This window comes from Carlito syrichta, unplaced genomic scaffold, assembly GCF_000164805.1.
Source record: "Carlito syrichta isolate Samal-C Ts95f unplaced genomic scaffold, Tarsius_syrichta-2.0.1 Scaffold305332, whole genome shotgun sequence".
NCBI lineage: Eukaryota > Metazoa > Chordata > Mammalia > Primates > Tarsiidae > Carlito > Carlito syrichta.
In genome coordinates this window covers 659,308-674,095 of record NW_007249428.1, presented here as the reverse complement: position 1 = coordinate 674,095, position 14,788 = coordinate 659,308, and positions in this window count along the sequence as shown.

Genomic DNA, 14,788 nt, shown 5'->3' with positions numbered 1-14,788 from the left:
TTTTTTAGTTGGAATCTCACTCTGTTGCCCAGGCTGGAGCACAGTGGCATGCTCACTGCTACCCCAGCATCAACCTGCTAGGCACAGGCAATCCTTCCGCCTCAACCTTCCAAGTAGCAGGAACTATAGGCATGTGCTACCACACCCGGCTAATTTTTTATTTTATTGTAAAGACAAGGTCTCACCAAGTTGCCCAGGCTGGTCTCGAACCTGCAGACTCAGACAATCCACTCACCTTGGCCTCCCAAAGTGCTGGGATTACAGGCTGAGCCACTGAGCCCAGCCTACACTTTTAAATTCAAGTGGCTTTTACTTTTAACCCAACTCAGCTACAAAAGAATACAAAATTTTAAGTCTTTTTAAAATGACTGTTCTAATATAACCAAAATGGCGTCTTTTCGGCCTATAACATACAACATGTTTGTACCCATTAACCAACCTCTTCATTCCCGCATCCCATCCCAGGGCAGGCCATCAACATTCTACCCTCTGTGTCCTTGAAACCCATTCATTTAACTCCCACATATGAGTGAGAACATGCAGTATCTATCTTTTCATATCTGGCTTGTTTCTCTTAACATAATGCCCTCCAGTTCCATCCATGTTGCACAAATGATTGAATTTCCTCCTTTTTAAAGCCTGAAAAGTATTCCATTGTGTACAAACACCACATTTTCTTTATCCATTCATCAACTAATAGACACTTAGGTTGACTCCCATCTTAACTATTGTGAATAGCGCTATGATAAGCATGTGCCCCAGTAAAACACTGGATAGATGCCAGTGGACACTGGATAGATACCACATGTAGGTGCCATAAAAACAAAAGAAAAGCATTTTCCTACTGGGTGCAGTGGCTTACGTCTATAATCCCAGCACTTTGGGAGACTGAGGTGAAAGGATTGCCTGAGCCCACAGTTCAAGACCAGCCTCAGCAACTTGGTGAGACCTCATCTATTGTATAATAAATCAAAAAATTAGCTGGGCACAGTGCCTTGTGCCGTAGTTTCAGCTAGTTGGAAGGCTGAGGCGGGAGAATCGTCTGAGCCCAGCAGGTTGAGACTGAGGTGGCTCAGTGACAGAGTGAGGCTCCAACTCGAAAGAAAGAAAGAGAGAGAGAGAGAGAGAGAGAGAGAGAGAGAGAGAGAGAGAGAGAGAGAGAGAGAGAGAGAGAGAGAGAGAGAGAGAAAGAAAGAAAGAAAGAAAGAAAGAAAGAAAGAAAGAAAGAAAAAGAAAATCCTTTTCCTTATATATTAGAATAGCGAAATCTATTTTTTAAAGCACCTGATTTACAAAGTTTTTAATGTGTATCAAATTGCACCATAAAGATAATATGATCTTTGTCTTCTTGGGTTTCTCCTCAGCCTACATTTATCTGTTCCTCTCATTAGGTTACACATATTAGACGACGTTGTTAAGCTAATCCAATCACAATCAGCATTATTGTGAAGGAGAGGATCCCTAATCACAGTCTCCTCATCCTCCTAAATATAGTTCAGAATTGTCTTTCATGTGGACAGAGAGTAGGTGGAGGGTGTTTGGGCTGGGAAGATGGGAGCTGGTGTTCATGGGGACAGAAAGTAGATGGAGAGTGTCAGGGGATGGGAGATGGGGAGTTGGTCTTTCATGGGAATCGTGAGTAGATGGAGGGTTTAGGGAATGCAGGATGTGAAGCTGGTCTTTCATGCAGGCAGAGCGTAGATGGAGGGTGTCAGGGGCTGGAGGGATGAAGAACTGGTGTTTCATGGGCTTAGAGAATAGATGGAGGTTGTCAGGGGATGGGGGATGGGGAGCTGGTGTTCATGAGACAGAAATTAGATGGAAGGTGTCAGGGAATGGAGGATGAGGAGCTTGTGTTCATGGAGACAGAGAGTAGATGGAGGGTGCCAGGGGATGGGATGGGGGGCTGGTGTTCATGGGAGCAGTGAGCAGGTGGTCAATGTCAGGTACTGCAGGCATGGTGAGCTGGTGTTCAATAAGAAGGAAGGTTCAGGATAGGAAGATGGAAGGTACTGGAGATGAGATTGATAACAACTGCAGAATAATGTGAATGTTCTTAGTGCCATTGAACTGGACTCCTAAAAATGGGTAAAGGGGTAAGTTGTATGTTATGTGCATTTTGCCACATTAAAAAGAATTGGGAAAAAAATAAAAGCCATTATTAAGAAAATCAATTACAACACAGTCGAGCTCAGCATGCTGGGGCTCCATGCCCATGGGACACAGCAAGGGCCACACCACACACATGTTTAGGTCTAAGCCTTCCAAAGCACTGGGGTAATTAATATTTGCTTCCGTTGAAAACCCTACCTGAGTCAAAGAAAGCCAGGTCTTTGAGACTGGTCTTGTTCCTGAGGTGGCATGAGGGCAGTGGGTAGTCCCACCATCAGCCAGAGAGCTTTGGCTTCAAAGGATACTGGGCCAATCCTTTCTATGGAGAGTTCAGCCATGCCTGGCTCCTGCCCTAACAGGGGTAGGAGATGTCTTTAAGTTTGGGGCCAGAAATTCCACGGCTTTTTCCTTAGCTGCCTAGACATAGACCAAACGTGGAATCCTCTCATTCTACAGTGAATCAGAAATGGCTTTAAGGGCCACAGATGGGCTGTTTCAGACAAAATGCTGATTGAAACTCAGGAGTGACACAAATATGACAGCAGCAGCTACATCAGCTATGAGACCAGCCATGGAAAGGTCTAACCAGCGTAACCAAAACTACAATTTCCACATCCTCATAATAGTGCATCTTTGTGAAGGGCTTTTGAAGGATAAAATGACCTTTAAACAATGAACTCAGAGACAGAGTCACTGGATCTTACTGAAAACCAAGTGTGCATACTAGTAAGCATCACCAGAGAACTCCCAACCAGACTCTCCATAGCTGGGTCACTGATGGCATCAGCTTAGGCCCTGTGGCATCATAGGAAATATAAGTCTTGTCTCTGAAGCAAACCAAGAAGAACAGAGGCTACAACTGCCCAGAGAATGGATTCAGAGATTTTTTTCAAAGGGGAAAGGCAGTTCACAAGAACAGAAAGTTCCAAAGCTCCCCCGATAGAAGTCAACTTTATTTGAAACAGAGCATGGGAAAGAAAGTCAAAACCCAAGGATACTCTTGAAAACAGTTAAACCCAACCACAGGCCAGTTAGCTTACCAGAGAGAGGCACAGGAAGGACAACTAAGAAGAGCCTCTTGGGGTAAGAACAAACCTCAGAGACTGGGTAAAAATGACCCCATGCCTGGCTTATTTCACTTAATGTAATGTCCGCTAGTTCCTTATTTTTTTAAGGCTGAATATACCATATTTCTTTATTCATTCATCTGCTGATGGGCATTTATATTGGTGCCACATCTTGGTTATTGGGAATACTGTTGCAGTAAACATGGGATGCAGATGTCTTCTCAGTATGTTGGTTTCCTTTCTTTGGATAAACACTAATACATAACAATAAAAATAAATAAAATGCCAACAATAAAAATAAACAAAAATGACCCCTGGTCAAAAGACAATAGAGCAACATATGTCTCCAGGGTGTCACGGAAAACAGGAGATCAATCAGCCAGTAATAAGTGGAGTCTAACAGCTGAGTGTGGAATCAAAGGAGTCAGTTTAATGGAGGGATTGGAAAGAGAGGCAACCAAGAAAGTCCCCCCCCACCATCATCTTAGGGTGGCTTCAAGGCTGCTCCTTTAAGGAGTGACACCACAGGATTCCCACAGCAGGGGAAATAGTCAAGCCACTAAACAAACAAATAAGCAAACAACAGGAAAAAAAATCCTAAGAGGAAGGAAGGGACTCAGTATTCAGAGCTGATACAATATAGTGCCTAAAATATACAGTTTTCAACAACAACAAACTATGAGGCATGCAAAGAATAGAAAAGAGTGTCCCATATGTGGAGGTGGAGAGCAGAAAACATGCACTGGAGAGGGCTCAGACATTAGACTTGACAGATGAAGACTTCAAAGCAGGTATTATAACTGTGTTCAAATAACTTGGGGAAACCACACTTGAAGTAAAGGAAGATATGATAATGATGATGCACCATGAAAGAGAGAACAGTAATAAAGAAACAGAAATGATAAAATCAACAGAATTGTGACACCCTGGGTAGCACAGTAAAACCCTGTCTCTGAAAAGAAAAAAAAAAACAGGAATGGTGACGTATGCCTATAGTCCCAGCAACTCAGGAGGATGAGGTGGGAGGATCATTTGAGCCCAGGAGTTTGAGGTTATAGTGAACTATGATCATACCACTCCACTCAGCCTGGGTGAAAAGGCAAGATCCTGTCTCTTAAAAAAGAGTATAAAGAAAGAAGAAAATGAACAGAACCTTAGAAAATGTGGGACATCATTAAACACACCAACAGACACATGAGAAAAACAGCTCATCATATACAAGGGCAATCCAGTGAGGTTAACAGCTGATTCCTCACCAGAAACAATGGGTGCCAGAAGACAGTGGGATCACAGAAACAAGGAAGAGTAATTCCAGATATAAACTTACTGTTCAAAACAAAATTAAGTGACTTTGATAACTAGAAGTATGTTACCTTTGTGTGTATACCTGCCCCTATCTTCCTCACTCAAACTTTGTACACCATGTGGTACAGGCAGCAATGCCCAGATTTCCTGGGTATATCATTCTCTCTCACCAAAACAGCAATTAAAATAGAATCTTTAAACATCTTTAAATCAGAACACTAAAGTAAATGCAACATGCTGAAAATTATGTTAGCATTATTCATGTTAGTGGCCATGATTAAAAATGATTTTCAAATCCTCAGAGATGCCTTAAACCACCTGCAGGTGAGGACTGTAATGCTATTAGCTGAATTCCAAATTCCTTAATTCTTTCTCACAGTTATAACTATTAATTCAGGTGAAAATCTAAAAATGAACACAATTTAAAAGTGTTTCATGAAGGTAACCTTGCATAAGAATTTAAATGATTTAAAGGAGTTTAATATTCTATCCTGCATCCACTAAAACCAATACCAGAGAATGCATATGGAAAAAAAATGATCCAAAGTATTGGCCAAACCTTGAAAGGGCGTGTGAACAGTCTATTTGGCATGTCAAGGAACATGGATCTCTGGATACCTCTGTATTGGCATCAGAGCATAGCTAGGAGCACTCCCTCTCCCTGTCATGTTTTAAAATTAGAGCCTTCAGGGCCTGGTGGTCACAGGGAACACAGTGCTACCTCCCACCTCCAACAGCTGCCATCACTCCCTGGAAATGCTAAGATTAGGATGGCACAAATTCCTGGAGTGGAAATTAAGGGCCACAATTAACTGGGTGACTTAATTTGGCAATCTTGCAATTCCATCTTGGTTACAAAATGGCTCTTCTTGCTGCCATGACTTTGCCACAAAGTGACTCAGATCCACCCCTGTCCCTTTGATCTTTTTTGATGAACTTCAAGGTCCAAATCCATATTCTTCTGGACATTGGGTTCTGAGGATCAGCTCCTGCTACATCCTGTCATTGTAGTCATGTGTAAGGCACATCACAAAGCTGTCCAGAGTTTCCCTGAGGCCAAAGCCAAAACTAGCATGTCTTGGAGAGTCAAGAAGTCAGGCCAAGTGAGGCAGTACACAGAGAAAGCTGTCCAGGCAAGAAACCATCTCTACTTCTTTTTTTGTTTTTTTAAGCAGGATTTCTTGAGAATACAGAAAAGCTCCCACAGTGAGAAGAGACCCAAGGGGGTTGCCCCATCTCTACTTTCTAACCATTGACTCTCAAGTTTGCTGAGAACTTACTCAGGATGCTGTAGTCATTAAGTCCGTGGCTCAGGGGTAGATAAACAGGCCAGTGAAAGTACCGAGAGCCTGAAAACTGGCCTTACATGTTCAGATACCGAGGCATACCTGCAGAGAAGTGGGAAGAATATCCTGGACAACTGACTGTCTTCTGAAAAAAAGAAAACTGGATGCTAGTTCACACCTACCATGGGTTGAGTGGTGACCCCCCAAAAAAGATGTTGAATTTGTCATTCCCAGATCCTTTGAAAGGGAGCTTATTTAGATATAGGATCTTTGCAGATGTAATTAAGTTAAGATGTGGCCACTACAGTGGGCCTAATCCAATAAGTAGTGTTCTCATAAGAAGAGGAAATGCAAACACAGAGACACACGCACAGAGGTAAGATGATGTAGAGACACAGGGAGAGGAAGACCATGTGGAGACAAGCAGAGTGATGCATCCACAAACCAAGGATGCCTGGATCCGCTGGGCAGTGGAAGAGGCAGGAAACTTCCCTGGAGCCTCTGGAAGGACCATGGCCCTGCCCCTACTTGAGTCTGGGCCTCAGTGGAAGAATATATTTCTATTGTTTTAAGTAATACAATTTGTAGTAATTTATTACAGGAGCCCTAGGAAATGAATACAATGCCATACACAGAACTCAAGCTAATTAAACACAGAATGACCCACATGACCATCAATTCAACTGCTCCATATATACTCAAGAGAATTGAAAATATGTCCACACAAAAATTTGTATATGTATGTTCATAGTGGCATTATTTACAATGGTCAAAAGATGGAAACAATTCAAATGCCTATCAACAGATAGGGGATAAACAAGACATGGTGTATCATACAATGGAACAACATTTAGCACAGAAGGGAGTGAAATACTAACCCATGTCACAAAGTAATGAACCTTGAAAACATGACACTGAGTGAAAGAAGGCAGACACAAAAGGCCACATATCGTACGACTCCATTTATATGAAATCTCTGGAATAGGTAAGTCCATAAAGACAAAAATCAGATTGATTGTTTCAGGTTCTGGGGGTGGGGAATAGACGGGGAAGTGACTGCTCACTGAGTTTTTTGAAAGTCATTAGTTTCAGAACTACATAAAGGTGGAGGTTGCATGACATTGTGGATGTACTTAATGCCACTGAATCATATACCTTAAAATGATTAATTTTTGTTGTGTAAATCTTACCTTAATTTAAAAAAATCTGAGATGAATTTTCAAACTCAACTAAAATGCAAAACAAAAACTTTTAGGAGAAAATTGAGAACATATTTGTGCAAGAGTTTCTTATACAATACATCAAAAAACCACACATCCTAAAGGAGTAGAAAAGTAATTTAACTACATTAAAGTTTAAAATAGTTGTCTAACAAAATACACCATAAACCTTGAAAAAGATATCTGCCATATATGTGACTTACAGAAATTCTTGCCCCTGTGCTACTATATAGATACAAGAACATTCAGGACAAGCCGGGCTCAGTGGCTCAGCCTGTAATCCCGCGCCTTTGGGAGGCTGAGGTGAGTGGATTGCCTGAGCCCGCTGTTCGAGACCTCATCTCTACAATAAATCAAAATATTAGCCAGGCGTGGTGGCGTGCGCCTGTAGTTCCAGTTACTTGGAAGGTTGAGGTGTAAGGATCACCTGAGCCCAGCAGTTCGAGACTGCGGTGGCCATGAGCGTGCCACTGTACTCCAGTCTGGGTGACAGAGTGAGACTGACTCAAAAAAAAAAAAAAAAAGAATATTCAGGGCAGCAATAGTGGCAAAAAATTGGCAACAAACTCAATCACCAAGGGAAGAATAGAATAAATCACAACACAGGCCTGCCAAGGGTAGGGTGCCATGAAAGAGGACTCTCAGCACTGATGTGGGGAAACACATGTGTTAGAGGACTCTCAGCACTGATGTGGGGAAACACCTGTGTTAGTCAGGGTTCTCCAGAGAAACAGGAACAACAGGGGATATACAGAGATATCTCTTATTGGCTCTGTATAGATAAATAAGATGCATGGATGGATGGATGAATTTGGATATATGGACAGAGATGACAGAAGATAAATAATAAATAGATGATCAATTAGATAGAAAGGTAGATAGATTGATAGATAGATGATACTTAGACATAGATGATAGATATGACATATAGGCATAGGTGATAGAGATAGATAGATACAGGTGTAGAGACAGATAGATGATAATTACACACAGATAGATAATAGATATAGATGATAGAGATCGACAGATATAGTAGATGATATAGATGATAGAGATAGCTAAATGATAGACATAGATTGCAGATAGATATAGAAGCTAGAAACAGAGATGATATAGATGACAGAGATAGATCAATTAGATAGAAAGGTAGATAGATTGATAGGTGACAGACACAGATAAATGATAGACAGATACAGATGACCGAAGTAGAAAGGTAGATTTATTATAACCAACTGGCTCACACATTTATGGTGGTTGAGAAGCCCCTAAGCTCTGCAGTCAGCAAGCTGGAGATCCAGCAGAGCCCACGGTATAGCTCTGAAAGCCATAGGCTCAGGATCCAGTAAGAGACAACATCTCAGTTTGTCTCTAAAGGCAGGAAAAAAGCAATGTTCTAGCTAAAAACAGGCAGGCAGGAAAAATAGCCTCTTACTCAGCCTTGCTGTTCTATCCTGGTCTTCAACTGGTTACAAAAGGTTCAGTCATAATGAAGAGGGCCATCAGCTTCACATAGTCTATCCAAATGCTAATTTCTTCCAAAAATATCCTTACAGACTCACCCAGAATATTTGACTAGATATCTGGGCATACCACAGCCCAGGCAAGTTGGCACATAAAACCTGTACCCAGTGTGGACAAGAAAGTTGCAGAACACAGAGGTGCAGTTTGATTTAAGCTTGGGAAAAAAACAGCCTGAAAGGTGATGTGTGTGGCTACAAGTGCATGAATATATTATATATATATATGTGTATGTACAGGTACATGTATATGTGTATATATATGTATATGTCTGAATGCACAGATAGATCTGGAAGTGAACACAGACTGTTGACTATGGTGACATTCAAGGAGGATGAAAAAGGAACACAGACGTTTTGATCTGTGTGCTTCTGCACTGCTAAGTTTTATTCAACAAGCATATGCGGTCTGACAATTAAGTTCATGAACTCATCCTAACAAAAGAGCTAAATACTTCATTGCTGCATATCACTACAGTAACCTTCAAAGCACTCCCCTTGGGAAGCTATGCACTGATGCTGGCACCTAATCTACCCGTCAAAGCAATTTTGGAACTCTTTTTCTGAAGTGGCCATCAGAACTGTCATCATATTATCCTTGATATGCTGAATGTCATCAAAATGTCTTTCTTTCAATATCTCCTTTATCTTCAGGTAAAGAAAAGTCATTGGGGGACAAATCAGGTGAGTAGGGAGGGTGTTCCAATACAATTATTTGTTTACTGGCTAAAAACTACCTCACAGGTCAGACGCAGTGGCTCACACCTATAATCTCAGCACTTTGGGAGGCCTAGGTGAGGGGTTTTCCTGAGCCCACAGGTTCAAGACCAACCTGGGCAATTTGACAAGACCTCATCTCTACAATAAATAAAAAAAATTAGCCGGGCATGGTGGCACGTGCCTGTAATTCCAGCTACTTAGAAGGCTGAGGCAGAAGGATCACCTGAGCCCAGCAGGTCGAGGCTGCAGTGGTCATGAGCATGCCACTGAATGCCAATCTGGGTGACAGAATGAGACTCCGACTCAAAAAATTAAAAAAAAATAAAAACTACCTCACAGACAGTGCTGTGCATTGTCATGATACAAGTTCCTTTGGTACCACCTTTCTCATGCCAAAATTTTCAGTTAAGATATTCCTGGCTGGGCTCAGTGGCTCAGCCTGTAATACAAGCACTTTGGGAGGCCGAGGTGAGTAGACTGCCTGAGCCCACAGGTTCAGGACAAGTCCAGGCAACTTGGCAAGACCTTGTCTCTACAATAAATCAAAAATTAGCCAGGCATGGTAGCATGCGCCTGTATCTACAGCACACACCAGCCTAGGCGACAGAGTGAGACTTCAACTCAAAAAATGAAAAAAAAAAGATTTTCCTACCTGTGTCTCTATCAATGTTTATTTGGTCTGCTATGCTTCTCACAGTCAGCTGAAGATTTTGATGCACAATTTGATTAATTTTTGCAATGTTTTCATCAGTTCTGCTTGTTACTGGCCATCCTGACCTCTCTTCATCAGTGACGTTTTCTCTCCCCTCAGAAAAATGTTTAATCCATTTGTACATTGCGATTTTCTTCCTGGCATTATCCTCATAAACTTGGATTAACATGTCCCTGATTTCACTTCCATTCTTACCCAGTTTAACAAGAAATTTAATGTTTGTTCATTGCTCTAATTCAAGCTCTAACATTCTCGTAACAGCACACAAAAACATGCAACAATAATGAACATCACTCAGTAAGACACCATCACAAGTCGACATGAACACAACTGTGAGACACTGATATACCAAGGTTATGAAATCTTACTGAGTTGTCTATACAGTGCTGCCAACATAAGCACATGGTGGCAAGTTCGCGAAGTTAATTGTCAGTCCCTGTACATCCTATTTGCAGTTTTAAAATAGTAAGTTCCTCCTGGGCTGAGGACAGCAGAGTCCACAAACTCTCAGTGAGCATCAGACTGGGGCTTAAGTATACCCCTTCATCCTGAACTTCAACCTGCCTTCTGAATTTTTATTTAAATAGTAAAACCTCAACCAGGCTGGGCAGGGTGGCTCAATCCCAGCACTTTGGGAGGCTGAGGTGAACAGATTGCCTGAGCTCACGGGTTTGAGAATAGCCTGGGCAACTTGATGAGACCTCACTTCTACAGTAAATCAAAAAATTAGCTGGGCGTGGTAGTGCACACCTGTAGTTCCAGCTACTTGGAAGGCTGAGGTAGGAGAATCGCCTGAGTCCAATAACTCAACACTTAGGTGGCCGTGAGCATGCCACTGCACTGCAGCCTGGGTGATGGAGTGAGACTTCAATTCCAAAAACAAAACCTGAACCAGAGCCCGAATATTAAAATCTAATCAGAGCAGTAGAGCTATGGTTCTCAAATTGTGATTCCAGCACCCCATGGGTCTGAGGCCCTCTCACAACCCCTTGAGGTCCCAACAATTTCCATGGTGATGTTGAGACCCTTACTCTGTCATGAGTCTCAGTCTTGACAGGGGTCCAGTTCAGAAGATCGGGCTGGCTTTTATGAAACTAGGTTTTAAAAAAGATTTGTACACAGAAAAAAATGCCACTCTTCTCCCTTAGTGCCAGAGACCAGCTCCAGTTGGGTTCAGGGTACCCCAAAGGTGGAGACGGTGTTGGCGATTGGGGGGAAGAAGAGAGAAAGAGAGAGAGAGAAAGAAAGAGACTGGACTCTGGTCTAGTACAGAAGCAATGTGTTATTGGGAATTACAACGGGTCTTTTATACACAAAGTCAGATGTGGGAGGGGCATCCCCCACCCATCAGAAACCTTAATCCATGAAAACTTAATCAATGATTGCCTTTAAACCCTTTTCATATGATAATCTTAAAATCCCATAACAAAGGATAATCTAATCTGTGACTGACATATTCTATAAGCCTTTTTCATCCTAAGCTGATTGATTTATGCCAAGTTAAACAATTCTATAGAAGCTTAAGTATTTACTTTACAAACGGAAAGTGGCCCGTCCCAGAATGTTTGGAATGTGTCCCAGTCCAAAGTTCACAGTGGGCTCCCTGCAAGTAACCCAGTCGCATTCTTTCAACAAAATGGCTGTCTTCTAAAACTATATTCTACAATTTACACCTTCAATAAATCCTAAGATCATGACCCAGAAGCCTGTCACCCAATACTAAGGCTCTTAAATGTGACACGAGTTTGAATTATTAGTTGGTGAAAGCCAAAACTGCAGTTTGCAGAAGAATGGGAGCAATGAGCTTCTAAAGTTAGCTTGTGTTCGTCCTGGTCTCAGAGTTTTTATGTTTTGAGCTCACAGGAGCTTAATCTGGTTAGTGCTGAGTAGAAAGGGGGAGGAAATGGGGTCAAACGCATCCTAGTGGTCTCGGGGTCAACAGCCCTTCCTGATCCCTAACGCTCAGTGGTCCTCCATGGCCGGCTCCCAACACCTTAGTTTATTTTGTTGTTGTTGTTTGTTTTGAAAAACAGTTATTTTTATTATAAATGTGTTGCTTATATTAACATAGAATGGGTTTATTATTGTTTTAAATGAATTAATAAACATTTAGCGTTTTTCTGTTTTGATACCCATAGCGTTATCCCATAGAAACCAATGCCCTTTGGAGTCTGCAAAAGTTTTTTTTTCTTTTTTTTTGAGTTGGAGTCTCACTCTGTCGCCCAGACTGGAGTGCAGTGACCGCTCCCAGCCACCGCAGTCTCGACCTGCTGGGCTCTGGCGATCCTTCTGCCTCAGCCTTCCAAGTAGCTGGAACTACAGGTGTGCGCTACCACACCTGGCTAATTTTTGATTTATTGTAGAAATGGGGCCTCTCCAAGTTGCCCAGGCAGGTCTCGAACCTGTGGGCTCAGGCAATCCACTCACCTCAGCCTCCCAAGGTGTGGGATTATAGGCTGAGCCACCGAGCCCAGCTGCAAAAGTTTTTAAGAGCTAAAATAATTCTGAGACCAAAAAATTGGAGGAACACCATATCTGATACTTCCCAAGAAATCCCTGATCTATACAGGACATAAGTCTAAAACCATGGCACTAGATTTTAAAAGAACAGTAATGGTTTTGACCAACTGACTTCAAGATGCACAGTTCACAAACTAACAGCTGTTGGAACAAGTAGTGGAAATATATCCAACAGATGTGTATGTTTACATGCATGCATATACAGGCACATAAACATATTTTATCTAGGCTGAGCATGATGGCTCATGCCTGTAATTCCAACACTTTGGGAGACCAAGGTGAGAGAAATGCTTGAGCCTGGGAGCTCAAGACCAGCCTGGACAGCACAGTGAGACCTCATTTCTACAAAAAAATTAAAAAACTGGCTGAGCATGGTGGCATGCACCTGTAGTTCCAGCTACTGGAGAAGCTGAGGTGGGAAGATTGCTTAGGCCCAGGAGTTCAAGACTGTGGTGGTCCGTGATCATGCCACTGCACTCCACCTGGGCAAAATGCTGAGCTTCCCTAATTCAAAAAATAAAATAATTTGAAAATAAATAAATAAACGTATTCTAGTTTTTAAACTATTTTAGGAGCCAAGTATGGAGGTTTGTGCCTAAAGTCCCAGCTACTCAGGAGGCTGAGGCAGGAGGATCGCTTGAGGCCAGGAGTTCAAGACCAGCCTGGGAAACATAGTAAGAATCTGTCTCTACAAAAAAATAAATAATTAGTTGGGTGCAATGGCATGCATCTGTAGTTCCAGCTACTCAGGAGGCTAAGGTGGGAGGATTACTTGAGCCCAGGACTTCAAGACTGCAGTGAGCTATGATTGTGCCACTGCACTCCAGCCTGGGCAACAGAGTGAGGCCACAACTCAAAAAAAAAATTAAAATTAAAAAATATATATATTTGAGATAAATAACAAAAATAAAAATCTAAATAATGCCTTTTGTTAGAGACACATCTAAAACATAAAAGTTAAAAGAATAAGAAAATTCAGAAAAGGCAAATATTAACCAAATGAAAGTTGATGTAGCTGTTATCAGTAAACAAAACTACCTTGTGGAAAATATTACCACTAAACAAAGCTAGCTTTGTGGAAAAGTAATAACTAAAGTTCAAGAGGTCATTTTAAAATGTTCAACTCACCAGGAAGCCATAACACTTTGAAACGTATACGTACTTAATAACACAGCTTCAAAATATATAAAGAAAAAAAAAGAACTACAAAAAGAGACAAATCCACCAGGTGTGGTGGCTCGTGCCTATAATTCCAGCACTTTGGGAGGCTGAGGGGAGAGGACTGCTTGAGCCTAGGAATTTGAGACCAACCTGGGTAACATAGCGAGAACTCATTTCCACAAAAATAAAAATTAAAAAATTAGATGGACATGGTAGTGTGCACCTATAGTCCCAACCAGTCAGGAGGCTAACAAGGGAGGACTGCTTGAGCCCAGGAGGTCGAGGCTGCAGTGAGCCAGGATAGTAATGGTGCACTCCAGCCTAGATGATACAGGGAGAACCAGACTCAAAAGAATAAAAAAGAGACAACCTACCCCCCCATCTGGGGGACTATCTAAACAGGCTTCTCCTAGTATCTGTGGGTCACGGGTGATTGAAGGAGACAATGCACACGTTAGGTCTCACAGGCAAACAGGAAGCATCACACCTAGTGAATGGAGAGGAGGCCTTCTCAAGCTCACCAAAATACTGACCAAAACTTACCATCTATGGAGCCACACTGGAAACCTCAATACATTTCAAAACATGGTCTACAGAAATGTACTTAAAGCAAAGAAAAGCTCCATTTGTTTAGATATCAGCTCTAAATAATTCAAGAGCCAAAAAAATCACAATCAACCATTTAAAATATTTAGAAAAAAAATGTAACAAAAGCACAATCTGTCCAGTCAATTAGTTACTGATAAAAAGAACCCATGGGAAAGGGAAGTCTTAAGCTCTTAGGGTAGAAGAGAAGAAAAGTTAAAATCTAAAAGTGAATCATACAACTTCAGAAGTTAGAAAAAGAAAAATCGAACAAAAACAAAACATATAAGGAATGAAATAACAACGATAGAAACAGAACTCAACGAACTAAAAGACAAACATAAGCCAGAGAGAATAAATAAATCCAGAAGTAGCTTCCTTGACAAACTTTTGGCAAGACTGACCAAGAAAGAGAAATGGCACAAGTAATTAATATTAAAAATAAAGAAAAGAGCCGGGCTCAGTGGCTCAGCCTGTAATCCCACGCCTTGGGAGTCTGAGGTGAGTGGATTGCCTGAGCCCGCGGGTTTGAGACCCGCCTGGGCAACTTGGTGAGACCTCATCTCTACAATAAATCAAAAAA